The sequence below is a fragment of the Lactuca sativa genome, chromosome 6, assembly GCF_002870075.4.
Source record: "Lactuca sativa cultivar Salinas chromosome 6, Lsat_Salinas_v11, whole genome shotgun sequence".
NCBI lineage: Eukaryota > Viridiplantae > Streptophyta > Magnoliopsida > Asterales > Asteraceae > Lactuca > Lactuca sativa.
This window is the reverse complement of record NC_056628.2, coordinates 40,403,564-40,424,997: the sequence shown is the minus strand read 5'-3', so window position 1 is coordinate 40,424,997 and position 21,434 is coordinate 40,403,564. Positions and strand designations below refer to the sequence as shown.

Below are 21,434 nucleotides of genomic sequence, written 5' to 3'. Positions count from 1 at the left end.
GAAGTTTTTTTTTAAATCAAAGTTATTTTCTAAACATAAATAGAAATAAATACACACATTTACATACACATCATATGTATGTATTATGTTTAGTATATCATGTATTTGTTTAATGATGTTAATTGTGGCTTAAAGACAAATATAAATAGTTTTTGGTTTATTTTGTATATAGTAATGGTTTCTAATGATGCATACGTTTGTTTGTAAGTTTATGTTATCTATAAATTGGTTAAAACAAAGCAATCAAAGTATAAATAAGTTGTGAAAAAAACGAAACGAAAAGAAACGATATTTGACATTTGAAAATTGAAAAATAAAAAAATACCGTAGGTAATCTGTAGGTAAATACCTACGAATTACCTACAGATTACCTTATTCTGTAGGCAATCCGTACGTATTTGCCTACAGATTACCTACGGTCTTTTTAATTTTTATATTTTTCAAGTATCAAATGTCGATTTTTTCTTAAAATTTTTTTCACAACTTAATTATACTTTGATTGCTTTGTTTTGAGCGATTTATACATAACATAAACCTACATATAAACGTATGCCTAGTTAGAAACCATTACTTTATACAGAACAAACAAAAAGCTATCTAAATTCATATTTAGTTTTTCTAATGATGCATACGTTTGTTTGTAAGTTTATGTTATGTATAGATTGGTGAAAACAAAGCAATCAAAGTATAATTAAGTTGTGAAAAAAACGAAACGAAAAAAACGATATTTGACCTTTGAAAATTGAAAAATAAAAAAATACCGTAGGTAATCTATAGGTAAATACCTACGGATTACCTACAGATTACCTTATTCTGTAGGCAATCCGTAGGTATTTACCTACAGATTACCTACGGTCATTTTTTATTTTTCTATTTTTCAAGTATCAAATGTCGTTTTTTTCGTTTTATTTTTTTTACAGCTTAATTATACTTTGATTGCTTTGTTTTGACCAATTTATACATAAGATAAACATACATACAAACGTATGCCTAGTTAGAAAACATTACTATATACAGAACGAACAAAAAGCTATCTAAATTCATATTTAGTTTTTCTAATGATGCATACGTTTGTTTGTAAGTTTATGTTATGTATACATTGGCTAAAACAAAGCAATCAAAGTATAAATAAGTTGTGAAAAAAACGAGACGAAAAAAACGATATTTGACCTTTGAAAATTGAAAAAAAAAAATACCGTAGGTAATCTGTAGGTAAATACCTACGATTACCTTATTCTGTAGGCAACCCGTAGGTATTTACCTACAGATTACCTACGGTCATTTTTTATTTTTTTATTTTTCAATTATCAAATGTTGTTTTTTTAGTTTTATTTTTTTCACAGCTTAATTATACTTTGATTGCTTTGTTTTGACCGATTTATACATAAGATAAACATACATACAAACGTATGCCTAGTTAGAAACCATTACTACATACATAACGAACAAAAAGCTATCTAAATTCATATTTAGTTTTTCTAATGATGCATACGTTTGTTTGTAAGTTTATGTTATGTATACATGGGTTAAAACAAAGTAATCAAAGTATAAATAAGTTGTGAAAAAAAACGAAACGAAAAAAACGATATTTGACCTTTGAAAATTGAAAAATAAAAAAATATCGTAGGTAATCTGTAGGTAATTACCTACGGATTACCTACAGATTACCTTATTCTGTAGGCAATCCGTAGGTATTTACCTACAGATTACCTACGGTCATTTTTTATTTTTCTATTTTTCAAGTATCAAATGTCGTTTTTTTCGTTTTATTTTTTTCACAACTTAATTATACTTTGATTGCTTTGTTTTGACCGATTTATACATAACATAAACATACATACAAACGTATGCTTAGTTAGAAACCATTACTATACAGAACAAACAAAAAGCTATCTAAATTCATATTTAGTTTTTCTAATGATGCATACGTTATTTTGTAAGTTTATGTTATGTATATAGATGATTTTGTTAAATCCAAGAAAAAAAGTAAATAACTAATTAGCTACCGAATAGTTACGGATGTTAACCTGTAGCTATTCTGTAGCTAATTAGCTACAAAATGGTTACGAAATAGCTAATTAGCTACGGAATAGTTACGGATACAATATTAAACCGTTAAATGAGTAAAGGATCTCGAAGGTGCAAACGACTTTCTGAACACTATTAATAACTATAAGTTGTTGAAAATAAAGATAATCATGTATAATATAGATGAGAAAAAAACGAAGAGAAAAAAACGATGTTTAATGCCCAAAAAATCAAAAAATAAGAAAAATTCGTAGCTACTCCGTAGCTAATTAGCTACGGATTAGCTACAAAATTTTTTTATTTTCTATTTTTCGGGCATCAAACGTCGTTTTTTTACACCTCTACTATACATGATTATCTATACTTTCACCAACTTATAGATATTAATATCATTCATAAAGTCGTGTGCACCTTCGGGATCAAGTATTCGTTTCACAGTTTTAACAATGTAATTACTATACTTTTCACCAACTTGTGATGAATTTATTTTTGTATATGTGTATTTACATACATGAAAGAGTTGTGGTATATGTGTACGTGTATGTGTGTATGTATACGTGTTTGTGCGTATTTATATGTGAATGTAGATCATAAGCGTGTTAAACCATTAAACGAGTCATGGATCCCGTATGTGTACACGAATTTATGAATGATATTAATAGTTATAAGTTGGTGAAAATATTGATAATCATGTATAATAGAGGTGTGAAAAAAACGAAGCGGAAAAAACGACGTTTGGTACCCGAAAAATCGAAAATAAGAAATATCCGTAGCTACTTAGCTACGGACTAGCTACGAAATTCTAACGGAAAGCATATTCTGTAGCTAATCCATAGCTAATTACCTACGGATTAGCTACTATACATGATTATCTATACTTTCTCCAACTTATAGCTTTTAATATCATTCATAAAGTCGTGTGCACCTTCGGGATCAAGTATTCGTTTCACAGTTTAACAATGTAATCACTATACTTTTCACCAACTTGTGATGAATTTATTTTTGTATATGTATATTTACATACATTAAAATTACATAAGATACTCGTGTTCGAATCCGGTACACCACACTACAAATAAAATTACATTTAGTGGCATAAATTTTTAGTGGCATTTCGTTTTTGTGCCACTATAGCCTACTTTTAGTGACACTTTTGTTTTATCCCACTAAATTTTAAAAGATATTGTGGCACTTTATATCTTATGACACTAATAACCTAATTTTGTGGCATTAATCATTTTATGACATTTTTTCGTAACTATTAGTGGCATAAAAAATGTCTACAAGTTTTTTAATAAATAGTAATATGTTATATTTAATTTTAATTTTAATTAAATATGAAACAAAAATTAAATCTAAGAATTTGAAAAAGAAAAACGTGAACTTAAAAAACAAATGGGAAAATGGTTGCGTTTGAGAGAATCATCTCCAAAATTTTAAAAACAGCTCGTCTTTTCTTTCCAGCGGGAACATGCTTTCCCCAAAAATTACAAAACCCCGTTGCACTTGGTTTCCCTCCTATCCTATCGAAAATTCCCACCCACGACCTAAGTTCCTAATCTCCATGGCCGGCGTCGCTATTAATACTATCTATAGCCTCCAAATCGTCGTCGTTCAGCCACGGCAACTCGCCACCGCTGCCTACGTCCATTGCTTCTCGTCGTGTTCTACCCGGTCATCATCGATTTAGGTACAAAATGAAGCTTTATCTATGAATGAATGGAAGTTGTCCTCTTTCTACTTTCCCTAATCATGCTCAAATCACTCTTCTGCACGAATCATAATCATATTCGATTTCAGTTAATCCATTTCTATCCCTATACAATCGATCATAGGTTTGCCCCGTCAAGAATGTTTTTCAATATTTATATAATACTTTGCCAGTTTAGAGATGCACAACTAGTGCTCGACGAAATGCCTGAATATTATATGTCTGCAACTCTGCCCTTCACTCCACCCCCACTCCCTGTATTGCCGAAAAAAGTAATACACATTACGAAGTATAGTTTTTTTTTTTATTACCTATTTTTCTGATTTTTCATCTAATTTCTTGTTCTCAGGTCAAACCCCTGGTAAAAAATAAGGACTTTTGATTTATAGTACCAGGTTGCTGCTTGCGTTGGTTTCTTCTTTGCACTTCCACATTCCACAATTTTTTGAGGTAAATTTTGATTTTTTTTAGTTAATACTATTGTTATACTAAATTTGATCTTCTTTTTTTTTTTTAAATTCTATGCAATAGTGAACAGAGAATAAGTATACTTATTTTACCAAGCAAGATCCCAACAAATATCATCCTTGTATGCATGAATCCACATGGTTATGTTCACTTAATCGAATTTTTTAGATTCGGGTAATTTCTTCACCAAAATTTTGGTCCCTTGATCATCTGTGAAGTTATCAAGAACGATGGATTGAAGATGTAGGTGGTTTTGTTCTGGTTCTTGGTTGTTTATGTTGCTAAAATGGTGGAGTAGCTGAGCATGTGATGGTTCAGAACATATGCAAACAAGAAGGTGGTCAATGGTGGTGTTTGGTGGTTGTAGCAAAAATGAATGGAGCAGATAGTGGTATTTGGCTGTTTGTGTATGTAGCAAACATACAGATTGGATTGGATTACAGGTTAGTTCTTCATCCCTCAATTATTAGTTTTATGTGTGTATGTGTATGTATGCAAGAACATAGATTGGTTTTGCATATGTCTGAAATTGAATATATTTTTTCATTTTTTCAGCTCTATTGATCTCTCAAGCACCACAACAGATTTATGCAGTGAGTTCTGTAAAAGGCTTAAAGGGTTTCTTGCAACATGGCATCCTTCAAGTCCCTAACCTCATATCAATGAACTTCTCAGATCAAAGGGTTATTTTAATCATAGTTTCATGTTATAATGTTATATTTATTAAGTTTTTTAATATATATATATATATATATATATATATATATATATATATATATATATATATATATATATATATATATATATATATATATATAAAATGTTATACAATCTACTTATCAACTCATCTTATGTTTAAGAAGTTCAGGTTTCTTTTACTGGACAAGGTGACACAGTCCATGAAGTAGTTATCTGGAGGCCAAAAAATTGTAGTAGCTGAGTTGTGTAATAGTTACCGGTTGGTTGCCCTTCATGAAGCTTTTTGGTGTTGTAAATAGCAACATATTTTTTAGTTTGACCAAATTTTTTATTTTGTTTTATAGATGATGTTTATTCTAATATTTATTTTTGGAAAATGATGTGTTTGTAATGTGTTAGGCACTTAGTAATGTATTTTACATTTTGTAGTTTAATGTAATGAATTTTTGTTTCATTTTGAACAAATTAATTTTTATTTTATTTAAAAAAATATTAAATTTTTTTTAAAAAAAATAAAATGTAATTAGTTACGGATTACCTACAGAAAATACGTAGCTATTTATTTCCGTAGTTATTCTGTAGCTATTTGGATCTGTAGATATTTAGTTCTGTAGCTACTCCGTAGCTATTCAATTCCGTAGCTATTCTGTAGGAAAATCATTTCGTAGGTATTCTGTAGGAAAATATTCCGTATGTATTTTGTAGGAGTTTCGTAGCTAAATAACTCATAGGTAATCTGTAGGTATTCTGTAGTTAACGTGTTCCGTAGGTATTCCGTAGTTAAATTTGTAACAGAATATTTCGTAGGAAATGCGTAGGAACGTTTGTAGCTAATTCGTAGGAAAAAATTACCCACGAGGGTTTTTCCTACAACCTGTTTTTTGTAGGAAATCTGTAGGTAACGCCTTGTTCCTACGGATTTACTACCAATTCTGCTGTAGGTAACTACTTAGTTTTCTAGTAGTGTAGTTCTTTGAAGTTTTAGCCATGTCTTTTATCCAGTTCGAAGACCTCGGCCAATCGATTTCTGAAATTCGCACCCTTGCCAAAGAACAAAACCTAAACTACATCAGACCTGCACCAGAGAAACAGAAACTGCAATTCATCTTACCTGCATCGAACCTCCATCAATTGCAACTTAAATTTATAAGGTTCAATTCAGAAATTATAACCACTTCAAGAGCGATTTAGGGTTTGATGATGTCGTTTTCCCTAGAACTAGGATCGGTTCCAGACAAACAAGAAACAACTGGAATCTCTTTTATTCACAAAACTTCTGAATCCAAAAAATCTGTCGCTCAAAAACAAAAAGAATCAAGAGAATTAAAAGCCAAAACAGATCCTCCAAGAACTAAATAAGGAAATGATATACTTGAAAATAATAGATAAAGCTAAAAAAATAAACTAGGATTGAGATTCCAGAATTAAGCCATCTTCAAACTGGTCGTTTATCGACAAGCCAGGTTTGGGCCGGTATTTGAATCAAGCGGTCCATCTGCATCATTCTCCCCTTCGTCGGAAGGACTCGACCTCGAGTCCAATGGATTATCTAGCTCAGGAAGAAACAGGGACAAACCAGCGACATTGAAGGTGGCAGACACATTATAATGATCACCCGGCAAATCTACTTTGTACGCGTTGCCATTAACCCACACGAGATCGCCTTGCTGAAACACCACCTTCTTGCGCCTCATATTGGCTCGTCTCTGATAGACGATGTTATATATTATTGGTAATTTGTTCCCGTTGATAGATAAGTTTAATTAGTGTAGCCCAGTCTTCCCCTTCGGCACTAAAATATTTGGTGGCTGGTAATGGAGCTAAGTCGAGAGGTGTAAATGGGCTTCGACCATAGACAACTATTCCCATGGATATATACACAAACTCAGCTTGAGGGAGAACTAAATCCCATTGTCTCGGGTTCGAAGCAACAAGGCTTTGTAGCAGATTTCCCAAACTCCGATTAGTCACCTCCCTTTGACTGTCGCTCTCAGGGTGGTGCGCGCTACTGAAATTGAGGCTGGAACCCATCTGTTTCCACAACGTACGCCAAAAATGAATCACGAATTTAACATCCCGGTCGGAAGTCAACACCTTCGGTACACCATGCAACTTGGCGATTTCGGAGAAATAGAGACGAGCAATTTGGCTCGTCATACGTTTTGGCACTTGGAATGCAGTGACTCATCTTCAAGAAACGGTCCTCCACCACCATAACCACCACCATGACAGAGTCTTTCTATCGCTGGGTCTAAGGGAGTCCTACCACAAAATCTGTCAGATAATAGATTGTTTTATTGATAAATAGTGAGGTTAAACCTCATATAAATAGGGTTACATAAGAGACCTAATCTAAGTCCTAAAGGGCTTGGGCCTAAACCCTAATCACTACCCCCCCCCCCCCCCCGCACACACACACACACAGTTTGATCGGGAGGGGACGATTAAACTAGAAAAACAAAAAACATAAATCATAACATAAATGAAGACATCGGCAACGCGGTGACAGAGCTTAAACGATAACGGCTAACAACTACTTGTTGGAGAATGAGAGAGAAGAAGCGACGGCCAACATTAGTTCCTTTGCATAAGAAGAGAGGATCGGTGGTGACGATAACAATCATGAAACCGGTGGTAGAGGGATCCAGAGAAAGGCAACGAGAAAGAAAGGGGGCTCAAGCTGCGTGGCGGACGGAGCCAATTCCAGCGAGATCATCGACTGCAATGTTGATAGAGAAAAAAACGACTACAGATCAGAGGTTGTTCGGCAGAGAATGTGCCATTAGAGAGGCATCTGCAACATCAGAAGGGGCTGAATCGGAAAAGAGGTCCGAAGAAGTGGCCGGCCGAGGAGGCAGAAGTAGATGAGGCAGTAGAAGAAGTTGATGAAAGGGTTCTGGTTTAGTGCCATCCAGGTGTTTTATTATTAGGCGGAAAAGAGAAGAAACGGAAAAATAAGGAACATAATGACGGCACCTCCGACGACTATTAGAGAAGGTTGCTGGAGGTGGAGGGCAGCGGCTACAGGTTGTGGTTAGAAGTAAGGTTTTAAGCTAGAGATCTGATACCATATAATAAATTGTTTCATTGATAAATAGTGAGGTTAAACCTCATATAAATAGGGTTACATAAGAGACCTAATCTAAACCCTAAAGGGCTTGAGCCTAAACCATAATCACTAACAAAATCAAGACTAACATCCTCCCGTGGATTGTACCGGTAGCAGGGTATATAAGCCGACATTAGAATGATGAGTCTTCGCTATGTGACACGTGCGACATCGATCCACAATTCTTTTAACTGTCATGCTCATTTTAAGCCAAAAAAAAAAAAACGTTCCTTGACATGCTGGAGCGTTTTTCTGTACCAAAGTGACCCGCCAGGCCCCTAATGTCCCTTAAGGATGATAGCATCTCATAACAAGCATTGAGGCACACACAACCGGATTCCTTTAAACAAAAACCCATCATGTAAGGAGTATCCCTATGTTAGAGCGCCCCAACAGGCAGTCCATATTCCAGAGAAGTTCGGATCATCCGGGTAAAGTGTAGAAAAATGCTCAAACACGTCGATCCGTACCTGTAAGGATGTTAGCAATCCGCAACGCCGACGAAGAACATCAGCCACAGTGTTTGTCGCATCGGATTTGTGACAAATAACAAAGGAGAAGTCTTGTATAAACTCAATCCACTTAGCATGTCGTGGATTTAGTTTATGCTAGCCCTGAATGAACCTGAGAGCCTGATGGTGGTTAGAAAACAAAATGAAACAAAATGAACTCTCACCAGAATTCCAAACTCTTAATGATTGCATAAAACTCCTTGTCATAAGTGCTATACTTTTTCTTGGTCTCGATAAGGTTTTCACTAGAGAAAGCGATGGGACGACCTTCTTGACTAAGGATGCCCCCAGTACCAAACCCGGACGCATCACATTCCACTTGAAAAGTATTTTTGAAATTGGGTAAGGCTAAGACAGGACTGATGTGAGGCTGTGTTTCAACTCCACCTATGTCTATTTTATCAGGACTTAAAATGAAGAAAAATGATGAAAAAGTGGACTTGACAACACCTTATGTGCGGGTATGAAGAAAAATGGCCACAAAGTTCAGGTGCATTTTCCTTTAAAAAAACAGGTTGTTATGGATTATTAAAACTAAGATGTATTCTTTATTTAATGGGAAAATGACTTGTGACGGTAATACTAATTACTTATTCGTCTTGTTTACGTTTATGCAACTTCTTTTTTTTTTTTACACATTTAACCATATAACTTGTTAAATGTTTTCACATATTAGCATTTTCTCATGCTAATTTAAACGATTTTTTTTATTTACAAATTTCTTAAAATTTTTTTTGTATTTGTTTTAACATTTATTTTCTATATAATTTAATACAATGTTTTAAACTTTGCTTATAATTTTTTTTAAACATTTTTATACTTTCATATAATTTTCATACAATGCTTTTAAACCAAATATTTTCTAAATGTTTCAATTTTTTCTCACAAGTTTTTAATTATTATTATTATTATTATTATTATTATTATTATTATTATTATTCACATTTTCATACAAATTTTTTTACAACTTTCATACAACTATTTCTAAACTTTCTTTTACAATATTTTTAATGCACTTCATAGATTTGATATGACAATTTAATACTTTTTATAACATTTAAAATACTTTTGTTAAATATTAGTTTAGAGCGTTGTATTAAAAAATTAAAAAGTATAAAAGCTTCAAATTAAAAATTATAAAAAAGTTTTAATAATTTTAAAACATTTACATTATATAGTTTTTTTGTGCTATGTAATATTTTCTTTTTATTTTTCTAGAAGACCCTCCATACTTATTATTACATATTTAATTAATTTAATTTTATTATTAGATACTATTTTCTTTTAAATATTTCATATGCTTAAAAACAAAAGAATATATATATATATATATATATATATATATATATATATATATATATATATATATATATATATATATATATATACACAAAGTTATATAAAATATTTCACAAAAAAATATTTATTTATTAAAAAGTAGAGTTTAGAATTGATCAAAATTTAATTAATATTTATGATATTAAGTTTTTATGAAAAATTAATTAGTAGAAAATCGATATGTCAAAATTAAAAGATTATAAATGGGATAGATAATCAATCATTATGAATATTTTAAAAATAACGTTTGAAAAAATAATACAAACAAATATAAAAAATAAAATCGTTATTAAAAATGAGAAAAATGACTTATCATGGTAATTAATTATTCGTATTGTTCACATTTAGACAAATTTATGTTTTTTGTACACATTTCGTCATTTAACTTGTTAAATGTGTTCACATGTTACCGTTGTTAATGAGATAGCCGCTGACAATGGTAATATGTGAATACATTTTAAATGGTCAAAATGTGTATAGAAAAAATTGCCTAAATGTGAATAGAACGAAAAAGATGATTACCCTAGTAAGTTATTTTCTCTTATTTAAATGTAAATAATAACATGGCATTTTTTTCAGTTAGATGTAAAAATGTCTTTCTTCATTGAAACATTGAAATCTAGAAGAAGATATTTTTATGACTCTTCGTCCGAGTTACCATTCTAAAGGAAATAAAATACTATGTAGGCTTTTTAAATCTTTATATGGTCTTAAAAAGACACCGACGAATTAAATGGATTGAAAAGGGGCACATGACTTGGAATGACGAAAATACCCCTGCATGCAAAGCACGTGGGGCACCCAAACGTAGAAAAATAACATCTAACGAAAATAAGGACCGAGCTAGTAGTATTTAATGTATGATGGATGGTCCGAATTAATTTTAAAAATAGAGATTTAACGTGCAGTTTAGCACTTGGACCACGGACAATTCATGTAATTTACTCTAAAGCTTAAATGGTTACTCTTTGTTTACATTGTATAATGAAAGTGTTGTCATTTTATTACTCCGTCTATGTTGACGACATTGTATTAACTTCTAATGATTTGGAAAACGATCAAAATGTTCAAGTTTTGAAAACCACATGTGGACTGGGAACTTGATTTATTTTATTTTCAGGGTAAAAATTGTACAGATGCTATAGTAGCAGATTTATTTTATTTTATTTTATTAATTTTTTTGAGGCACTGGATAGGTAAAACTAAGAAGTTGGAGTGTTGAAGTAGAATTACAAAAAGACCGTAGCTTTGTATTGTTAGTAAACTATTTCTTTTATTGCTGTATAGTGTAGGTATATATATTGATAGTATAGGGTCCTCATTGTAACATAATATAACTGGTGCATTATTTATACGTATGGAATGCATTGGAAACCCTAACGGGTATTTTCACAAACCAACATGGTATCAAGCCAAGGGTTATTCTATGGCCGCATGAAACCATCGACAATCATCTAGTGTCGATTTTTTTTTCTTCTTCATCCAGCCGCTGCCTCTTGACGCGCGAATTCACATCAACAAAAAACTCACCACGCGCTGCTGTTCCCTGTTCATGTCAACTCTCACGGATTGGTGCTAGTTATCTTGCTATAATCCCTCTGCCAAAGGTTAGTGTTCTGATTTTATTGTGTGTTTTTTATTCCACGGGCTCTGTGATTTTCTGGTATTAATTATGACAATCCCTACTGCCACATCTATCACAGCCCCACCAGCTCCTACATCACTACAGCTAGTTTATGCTGTAGCAAATGTGTATAATCAGTTCAGTTTCAAACTCACTACCGATGGGTCAAAATACAAGCTTTGGTGCAGAATTTATCAAGACATCTGCAAAGGTGCTAAGGTCCTCGGACACATCACAGGTAAATCTAAACCCTCCAGTGATAATGATGAAGACTGGGAATCTATTGATGCATGTGTTAAGTCGTGGTTCTACTCCACCCGTGACCCCAGTGTACTCCAAATTATTACCAGTGATGACTGTACAGCGAAAGATTTATGGGACAACTTGCATGAATTTTTTCTTAACAATAAAATGCCAAGGATGCTTCAATTACAGGAACAGTTTCGTAACACCCGCAAAGGCACATCTTCCATTAACCGACTACTGTCATAATCTCAAGAATTTAGCTGATGCTCTCGCCGATGTCGATTCTACAATAAATGAAACAGAACTAGTGATGCAAATCTTACATGGACTACCCTCCTCATACCAAAGCATCATCGATGTTGTCACCAATACGAACCCTTTTCCCACTTTTTTACAAGCTAAGAACATGCTTCTTGGTCATGAGGGTCGCGAAGACAATCTCGATCATGTTGTTGAGCCAATTCCCAGCCCAGCTTTTTATTCCAGTGTCAATAATTCCGGAAAATCTAAGACAAAGTGGAATAAAAACCGTAATAATCATCGGGGCACTTCCAAGGGGGGGGGGGGGGGGGGGGGGGGGGGTTAATTCTAGCATATATTCTAGTACTAATCATGTTTCAGGTACGAGTTCGTGTCAACAATCTCAATTTGCAGGTGTTATGGGATCACATCCAAGTGCATCTATGCAAAGCTTTCCTCAACAACCACCTATTTATTACTATGGTGTAGCAAGTTCAGATGCCGGTTCGTCTCCACAGCAACCCATGTATTACTACAGCCAATCGGGCCAGCCTTCACCCTCACCAGTGCTTTGCACACTTTCTGCCGGATCAGCCCAACAAGTGCTACAGCAGCTACTCCAGCCCAACATGCTGCTCCAGCCGCTGCTCCCATGCCGCAAGCTTATCCGCATCAGTTCTTCTATGGGCAGCAGCCCATGTTAACGCAGATCAGGCCCCCAGGCCAAGTCGCAACAGCCCAGAGTTTTCTGCCTTCACCATCCTTTTTTGGCAGCCACACCTCAGCTAGATCACAACAACAACAACAACAACCAACAGATCTCCCATCCGTGTTTCAGGCCATGTCAGTTCAACCGCCTCCCGATAATCACTACTACATGGATACCGGTGCGAGCACCCACATGTCTTTTAACCAAGGTAACATGTCTACTCTAACACCATGTAATTCTAGATCTATTATGGTTGGTAATGGTGCAATCCTTCCGGTTACTCACATTGGTCACTCCTTTCTTCCTAACTCCCAAAACAAACTTCATTTAAATGATGTTCTGGTTTCAAATCAAATGGTCAAAAATCTTATCTCTGTTACTACTGATAATTGGGTTTCTGTTACATTTGACCCGTTTGGTTTTGCTGTGAAGGATCTTGGTTTTGCTGTGAAGGATCTTAATACAGGTTCTCTTCTCCAACGTGTTGACAGTGTCAGTGATTTGTATCCGTGCCACCCTTCATCTCCATCCAAGGCTCTTGTCACAGTCTCTCTTCCTACATGACATCGACGTCTTGGTCATCCTGGATCCTCAGTGCTTAGTTTTTTGCATTTTCCTGGATCCTCAGTGCTTAGTTTTTTGCATTCTCGTAATTTTATTTCTAGCAACTCAAATAAGCTCCCACTTTGTCATGCATGTCAACTTGGGAAACATAGTCGTTTGCCTTTCTCTTCATCTACGTCTAAAACTTCTCGTGTTTTTGAGCTTATACATTCTGACTAATGGACATCACCTGTTATAAGCTTAGATGGTTTTCAGTATTATATTTTATTTTTGGATGATTTTTCTCATTTCTTATGGGTTTATCCTTTGCGTGCAAAATCTGAAGTTAATTCCATTTTTTGTAACTTTAGAATGTATGTCAAAAATCAATTTAAAACAGACATCCAATCTTTTCAGTGTGATAATGGACGTGAATTTAACAACCGATTACTTCTTTCTTATTTCCAAACTAATGGCATTTCTGTTTGTTTCTCATGTCCGTACACGTCACCTCAAAACGGTAAAGCTGAAAGATCCATTCGCTCCATCAACAATATTTTGCGCACGTTTCTGTTTCAGGCGTCTCTTTCCACCAAGTTTTGGGTAGAAGCTTATCACACTGCCATTCACACCCTTAATCTTCTTCCTACCACCACCCTTTCCTATAAAACCCCGTTTGAGGTTCTATTTGGTTTTTTTCCTACTTATGATCATTTGTGTGTCTTTGGTTGTCTATGTTATCCAAACACCAGCGCCACAGCTCCACACAAACTCTCACCTCGTTCGAGTGCATGTGTTTATCTTGGCCCTGCTTCTGATCATAAAGGCCATAAATGCCTTGATCTCATCACTCAGCGTGTCATTATCTCTAGACATGTGGTATTTGATGAAGACCATTTTCCGTACTCTGAATTTCACGCTGCTCCCAGTAATTCTGAGCTACACTCCCTTATTCAGGATGATGATGACTCTCTTTCTCCTCTGGTTGCATCTCCTGAGTGTGTTGCGTCTGCTCCCGCAACTACGACATCCTCTCCTTCCGCTACACCAGCGTTCCCCCCTCTGACACCGCCTACTAGTTCCCCACATGTGCCTCTATCTTCTGTAGCACCTGTGCCTCCTGTCGCTTCTTCTACAGTCTCTGGTCATCCTATGACTACCCGTTCTAAGACGGTTCCCTGAAGTCGCGTACACTCTTTAATTTGTTTGCTATCTCTGTTATATCTTCCATTCCTCGTTCTACTGCTCAAGCCTTGTGTGACCCCAATTGGAAGATTGCCATGGATGCTGAAATGGCTGCTCTTGACTCCAATCACACCTAGGACTTGGTTCCCCCTCCCCCTCAGGCTAACATTGTTGGCTGTCGTTGGCTTTATCGACATAAATTTGACTCCCGTGGTCAACTAGATCGCTACAAAGGGCGTCTCGTAGCCCAAGGTTTCTCTCAGCAACCGGGAATTGACTTCGATGATACCTTTAGTCTGGTTGTTAAACCGGCTACTATTCGTAGTGTCCTTAGTATTGCTGTCTCTCGACAATGGCCAATTCATCAACTTGATGTTAAAAATGCCTTTCTCCACGGTGATCTCACTGAGGTTGTTTACATGAAGCAACCTCCAGGCTATGTACATCCGCAACATCCCGATTATGTCTGCCGTTTATGCAAAGCTCTGTATGGTCTCAAACAGGTTCCCCGTGCCTGGTACCAACGGTTTGCTGTATACGTTTCCTCACTAGGTTTCAAGAGTAGTCTCTCTGATAGCTCTCTTTTCACCTTTCACCGTGGACATGAAACAATATATCTTCTTCTTTATGTTGATGATATTATTCTCACTGCATCTAGTCCATCACTTATCACCCGAGTTATCACTCGTCTCTCCAATGAGTTTGCCATGATAGACTTAGGATCGTTATCTTTCTTTCTCGGCTTTTCTGTTGCACGCACTTCCACTAGTCTTTTTCTCTCACAGACAGTTTTTGCAAGAGAGATTCTTGCTCGCACTGACATGCTCTCTTGTAATCCGTGTAGCACTCCGACGGACACAAAATCTAAGCTTTCTTTAGAAGGAAAGCTTGTCTCTGATCCGACCTTGTATCGAAGTCTTGCAGGTGCATTACAGTATCTGACTTTCACTCGCCCTGATATTACGTACGCTGTTCAGCAGGTCTGTCTCTTCATGCATGACCCACGTGAACCTCACTTCTATGCTCTCAAAAGAATCTTACGCTACATCCAGGGTACTATAGGTCATGGTCTTTACATTCGCCCGTCTAATGTTGATCGTTTGGTTGCGTATTCTAATGCTGACTGGGCCGCGTGTCCCTCAACACACCGGTCCACCTCTGGGTTCTGCGTTTATCTTGGGGATAATTTTGTTTCATGGTCTTCAAAACGTCAACATGTTGTATCACGGTCTAGTGCCGAAGCCGAGTATAGGGGGGTAGCTAATGTTGTCGCTGAAGCCTCTTGGCTTCGCAATCTTTTACTCGACCTTTCTTGTCCCTTAACTCGTACTACTGTTGTGTTTTGTGACAATGTGAGTGCTATGTATTTAGCATCTAATCCAGTTCAGCACCAACGAACCAAACATGTGGAAATAGATTTACATTTCGTTAGGGAACGTGTTGCCATTGGTCAGGTTCGCGTTTTGCATGTTCCATCTGCACACCAGTTTGCTGATATATTTACAAAGGGTCTTCCTACACAGTTTTTTTACAGATTTTCGTAACAGTTTAAGCGTTCGTGAACCTCCCGCTCAAACTGAGGGGGAGTGTTAGTAAACTATTTCTTTTATTGCTGTATAGTGTAGGTATATATATTGATAGTATAGGGTCCTCATTGTAAGATAATATAACTGGTGTATTATTTATACGTATGGAATGCATTGGAAACCCTAACGGGTATTTTCACAAACCAACATGTATAAATGCATGTGTGATTGATCCATAATTTCATAATTTTGGGAACGATCTAGGGTTTTTGGAGGTTGGCGTTCTCCCTACTAGACATGGAAGTGCACGAAGAGATATCGGAGGCCAGGCTTGAACTCGCAAAGAAAAGAACTGCAGATCTGCGTGCCTAGGTCTCGTCACACACTCATTTTCTTCTTCATCACATTTCATATATATAGTTTATTTTGGTTGTATCGCTGGTGAATAATTGTGTGGTCGAATTTAGGGCATTTTGTATCGATGCTGAATGTTTGTTTTTGTAGTCATGTGATGGTTACTTGTTCAGAAATTTAATCTTTTACAAAGTAATCTATTAGATTTGAGGGAACATGGGGAGAATAGTAACGAACCTTGTTTAAACATTTAAACTTTTTCATAGTAACTTATGCACAGGTTGCGCAAGCAGAGAGAGAGTTGCAGGAAGCGAAAGCTCAACTGGATCGCATTCGAAGTGGAAAGCCAAGGTTTTGTGTGGAAGGTAATGGAGCCCCATCTAAGGTCCACATGGAACTACCTTCGAAGATCTCTGACGTCAACTCAAAACATTGTCAATTTGACACCCCTCCATAATCTAGTAGAAAGTGTTTGTTCCTTTTGGTTCTTGTTGCATGTTATCTTTGTTGCCTATGGAGCGTAGACTTTGTTTCTAATCAGATATTTAAGACTTTAAAGGCTTTTAGTTATGTGTCTAGTTGATTAAAAACTGCTATATTGCATTTTGTGCCTATTAAGGTGGATTCTTTTTTGACGGATTTGACTACTATTTTGTCTGAACTGATAATGAATGTTTTTTTTTCCAGTATTATTGTTACCCCTTAGGAATTTATTTCTTGGAATGTCATGTTGTTGACTCCGGTCATCCAATGGATCTTCTTAACTAACTAATGTCAGGTTGATATTATCTCATCCTATTTCACATGTGATTGGGACCTTATACACTAATGACAAGACTAGAACACATGTTAGATGTTACATCAGGTTATATGTTAAATTTTAGGGGTGAGCATGATAAGGCCGAACCAAACTGCAAACCCTATTTTTGGGTTTACGTATTCTTAAAACCATTGAGTGCAGTTTTGCAATGTTCGGTTTTATGGTTTTTAAATGTGGTTTTGATTTTAAAACCGTGTTTAGACTTTGGTGCGGTTTTTTAAAGTTTATTGGTGCGGTTTTTTAAAACTGTAAGAACTGAAAAGCATGTGCATGTAAGCTTGTATTGTGCTGTTTTTTTTTTTTTTTTTTTGTTTTTTTAAACGATTCAATTTCAGCTCAACACAAAAATACATAATCAAAAATTATAAGTCGCTTAAAATAAATGTGGCTACTCTCACAAACTAATTAATAATTGAAGGTTTGTTGATTTTGACTTAATTTCATACAAGCTTATTACATGTATTCGATTAGTACGATTTGGCTAAAAATAGAACATTTAATTTGCACCCCATATAGTCTTACACAAGCACAAAATAAACATTTAATAAATATATTTTCATTTATAAGTATTTTAAATAGCATGCATATAATATACATTGATTGATTTATTACTATACACGCTTGCGGTACGGTTCAGTTTTGGTGGACCGGTTTTTTGGATAGAAACCGCACCGCACCGTTGACCTTTGGTTTTTGCAAAAGTTAAATCAGCACCATTCGTTTTTGCATCGGTTTTGGTTTTTCGGTTGCGGTTTATTGCGGTTTTGTCGGTTTTTCTTTAGTCGGTTCGGTTTTTGCTCACCCCTGTTAAATTTTGTCATTTTGCTAATAGAACCAAAAACGTAAAGACCATAAAAGTAGAGTAGAATATGACTTCACAAAGGCTACCAAACCAATAGCGGTATGCAAAAATCTGATAAGAACACACAATCAAAGTTAAACCACTTTAAACAAACTTAGCCTAATGCTTGCATTCAACCAAAGTAATCCTAATGTTCGAGATTCAGGAAGATCTCCCAAGTCGACAGCCAAAAGGCACCCCTGGGCCGGCCCCTCCTACATAACCTATCCTAGCCGAAAAGAATAAAACTCATCAAAAAATCCAAAACATTATCCAGCTAAAAAATACTCAAAATTAAATAATAAAACTATTTAAGAGAAATTAGCTAATCGCCCCCTTGTAACTTCTTTCCTCGCCTCTGGTAAACCTTTGACATCCTGCCGAGAAGATTCATATCAATACTCCCGCCCTGAAAATTCACCTTGTCCTCAAGGTGATGCTCTTGAAACTGACGACAAATGAACTCTCGCTCCTCCCAAGTGGCTTCTTCCACTAGTAACCCCTTCCACTGGATCAACCATTCTGTGACACTCAAATTCTCTCGACTCCATATCTCCTGCTCCTGAATCATCACTCTCGAAATCCCCTTAGCCAGCTCTGACGGCAGGTTGGTAAGCACCAGCTGATCACCCACTACCTTCTTGAGTTGTAATACATGCAAAACTGAATGAATCGAAGCTATAGCAGGTAAATTGAGCTTATACACTACCTTTCCAATGAGTGCCAGTATCTCAAAAGGTCCATAATAACGTGTGGAAAACTTTTCGTTCCGCTTTTGTCCCACATTGCTCTGCCGGTATGGCTAGATCTTCAAGTACACACGTTCCCTGACATTAAACTCCACTTCACGCCACTTCCTGTCCGCCTGTGCCTTCATGAGCTGTTGGGATAGAAGCAAATGACCCTTAAGCTCATCAAGAACCTCATAACGTCTCAAATACTAATCCAACTCAAACATGCTAGCCAACCCACGATCATAGCTAACCAATTTCGAAGGATCACACCCATACAACACCCTAAACGGGGTCGTTCGTATCGACGAGTGAAGAGGTATCGTACCAGTATTTGGCACACGACAACCATTTCACCCACTCTTTGGGTTATGAGGAAGAGAAACATCTCAAGTAAGTCTCAAGACTGGCCATCCATCTGCAGGTGGAGTGTGGTACCCTGGTACGTAGTGTTTCACTATAGGGTACTAGCGCAGTGTGGTACCCTGAACTTAAAAATTTTCTTCCAAAACAAACTCATAAAAATCTTATCTCTGTTGGAGATAACGGAACGAGGAATCCCATGTAAGCGCACAATCTCCCTAATAAAAGTATTAGCTATCGATGACGTTGTTAAGGGATGTTTGAGAGGAAAAAAGTGGGTGGATTTAGTCACATCTCGTCTAAGAAATCCATCGATAAATCCTCCTAAGTATGATCCAGCAAAGCTAATGGTTGCAACAAGCTAGCTGGAGCTAGATTCAAATACTTGTATCATTGGCAGACGACACATTTTGACACAATTTTAGTCACATCTCGTCTCATTCCCACCCAAAAGAATTCTTTGGCGAGATGTTGGTAAGTCTTTTGCATACCCTCATGCCCCCATCGTCCCTCTATGAATGTCATGATATAAGCGTAACACCCACTTAGACCTGCACGGAATTACCAAATGCCCCTTATAGCGCACGTGGTTCTGCGAAATAGCATAGCCCTACATGTCGTCATCAGAATTTTCTAATTTTTTTCGAATATCATCCAATTTTGGCTCGTTACACAAGTCCGCCAAAAGCTCCACCCCGTGACTAACCTGTGACACTATATGTTCCGCCAAGGATACGCCTTTTCCTCGCCTGGAAAGTGCATCGACTTCCCCATTTTCCTTGCCCGGTAGGTATAGAATTTGCAAATCGAACCCGAACAATTTTGAAATTCACATTTGATGCTCGCCAACCACCACTCATTGTTCCAACAAATACTTAAGACTTTTTTGGTCGGTAATCACTGTGAATTGTTGACGTAGCAGGTATAGCCGCCACTTTGCATTGCTAACACGATAACGATTAGTTCTCGCTCGTACAACAACTTAAGCGTGGCTTGGTTGCCTAGAACTTGGCTAAAATAAGCCATAGGGTTGTTCTCTTGCATAAGCACCGCACCAACTCCAAATCCGTATGCATCATTCTCGATTGTGAAAGCCTTCGTGAAATCCGGTAAAGCTAACGCTGACACTTTCATCGTCGCTAGTTGGAGTTGTCGAAAAACCTGTGTCACGTCGTCGCTCCATAGGAATTTTTCCTTCCTAAGTAAATCGGTCAACAGTATTGCTATCTTACCATAACCCTGCACAAATTTTCGATAATAACCCATTAGTCCCAAGAAACCTCTCAGTTCTCATAACGTCTTGGGCACTGGCCACTCCGGTATTATCTAGATCTTGCTTGGATTTGCCATCACTCCCCTACTAGTCCTAAATAACCAACCCGATCTTGACTAAAAACACATTTCTTTTTTTATTACAAAATAAGCTCTCGGTTCTGAGGGTTTCGAAGACCACCCTCACGTGTCCTTGATGATCTTCCAAGATGTGATTTTACACGATAATATCATAAAAAAAAAAAAAAAAAACAAGAACAAATTTACGTATGTAAGGGAAAAAAGCATTATTCATGAAGAATTGAAATGTCGATGGTGCATTCGTTAACCCAAACAACATGACAAGAAACTCGGAATGCCCTTTGTGGGTACGAAAATCTATCTTTTGTATGTCATCTTGTGTCATACATATTTGGTGATAACCTAGTTTGAGATCCACCTTGCTAAAGATCGTGGTTCCGTGTAGCTCGTCGAGTAAATCATCAACAATGGGAATAGGGAATTTTTCAAGTACTATGGATTTGTCTGACGCTCGATAATCTACAAAAAAGCGCCAAGTCCCATATTTCATTTTTACTAGTTGAACCGGACTAGAGAACGGGTCCCGCAGGTAACTTGAACATGTTCGTGTAATCTTCCAAGATCACTCGAAGTGTTAGATGTACTTGCTATCTAAATTGTTCAGTGATTTCTAGTTGTTGGATTGCTATCAGAAACCCATGACTAACTTTTGACCCCTTACATGGAGGTACGTATGTCTCTGAGACTGATCGGTTTAATCCGGGTTATCCTTGTAATGTTACCTTATACCCCTCGTCCATGAATGTCATTGTCAACTCACGCCAGTTAACCCGCGTCTTGCCTAAGGTCTGAAGCCATTTAACACCAAATATGACATCTGAAGTACTGCCCAACTCTAAAAATCTTGTACCAATAGGTGCCCACACTCTTGTCAAATCCGTTATTTCCCAACATCACGCCCTTTTCTTGTGCGCCTTTTATGGTCAGACCTAGAGGTTCTACGAACTGTAAGGACAAAAAATTATGGGTGGCATCGCTTTCAATGAGCACCACCACTTCGTGTTGCCAGATGCACCCTTGTAATTTCTTGGTGT

At 36.5% G+C, this 21,434-nt stretch overlaps 1 long non-coding RNA gene across 1 annotated transcript; it reads left to right on the top strand.

Moving 5' to 3' along the window:
- The first annotated feature begins 3,464 nt into the window (after nt 1-3,464).
- Nucleotides 3,465-5,360, top strand: LOC111894146 (uncharacterized). Its single transcript, XR_006183867.2, has 5 exons — nt 3,465-3,718; nt 4,089-4,189; nt 4,271-4,650; nt 4,763-4,890; nt 5,076-5,360. It is a non-coding gene; the product is annotated as an uncharacterized LOC111894146 (long non-coding RNA).
- The last annotated feature ends 16,074 nt before the right edge of the window (nt 5,361-21,434 follow it).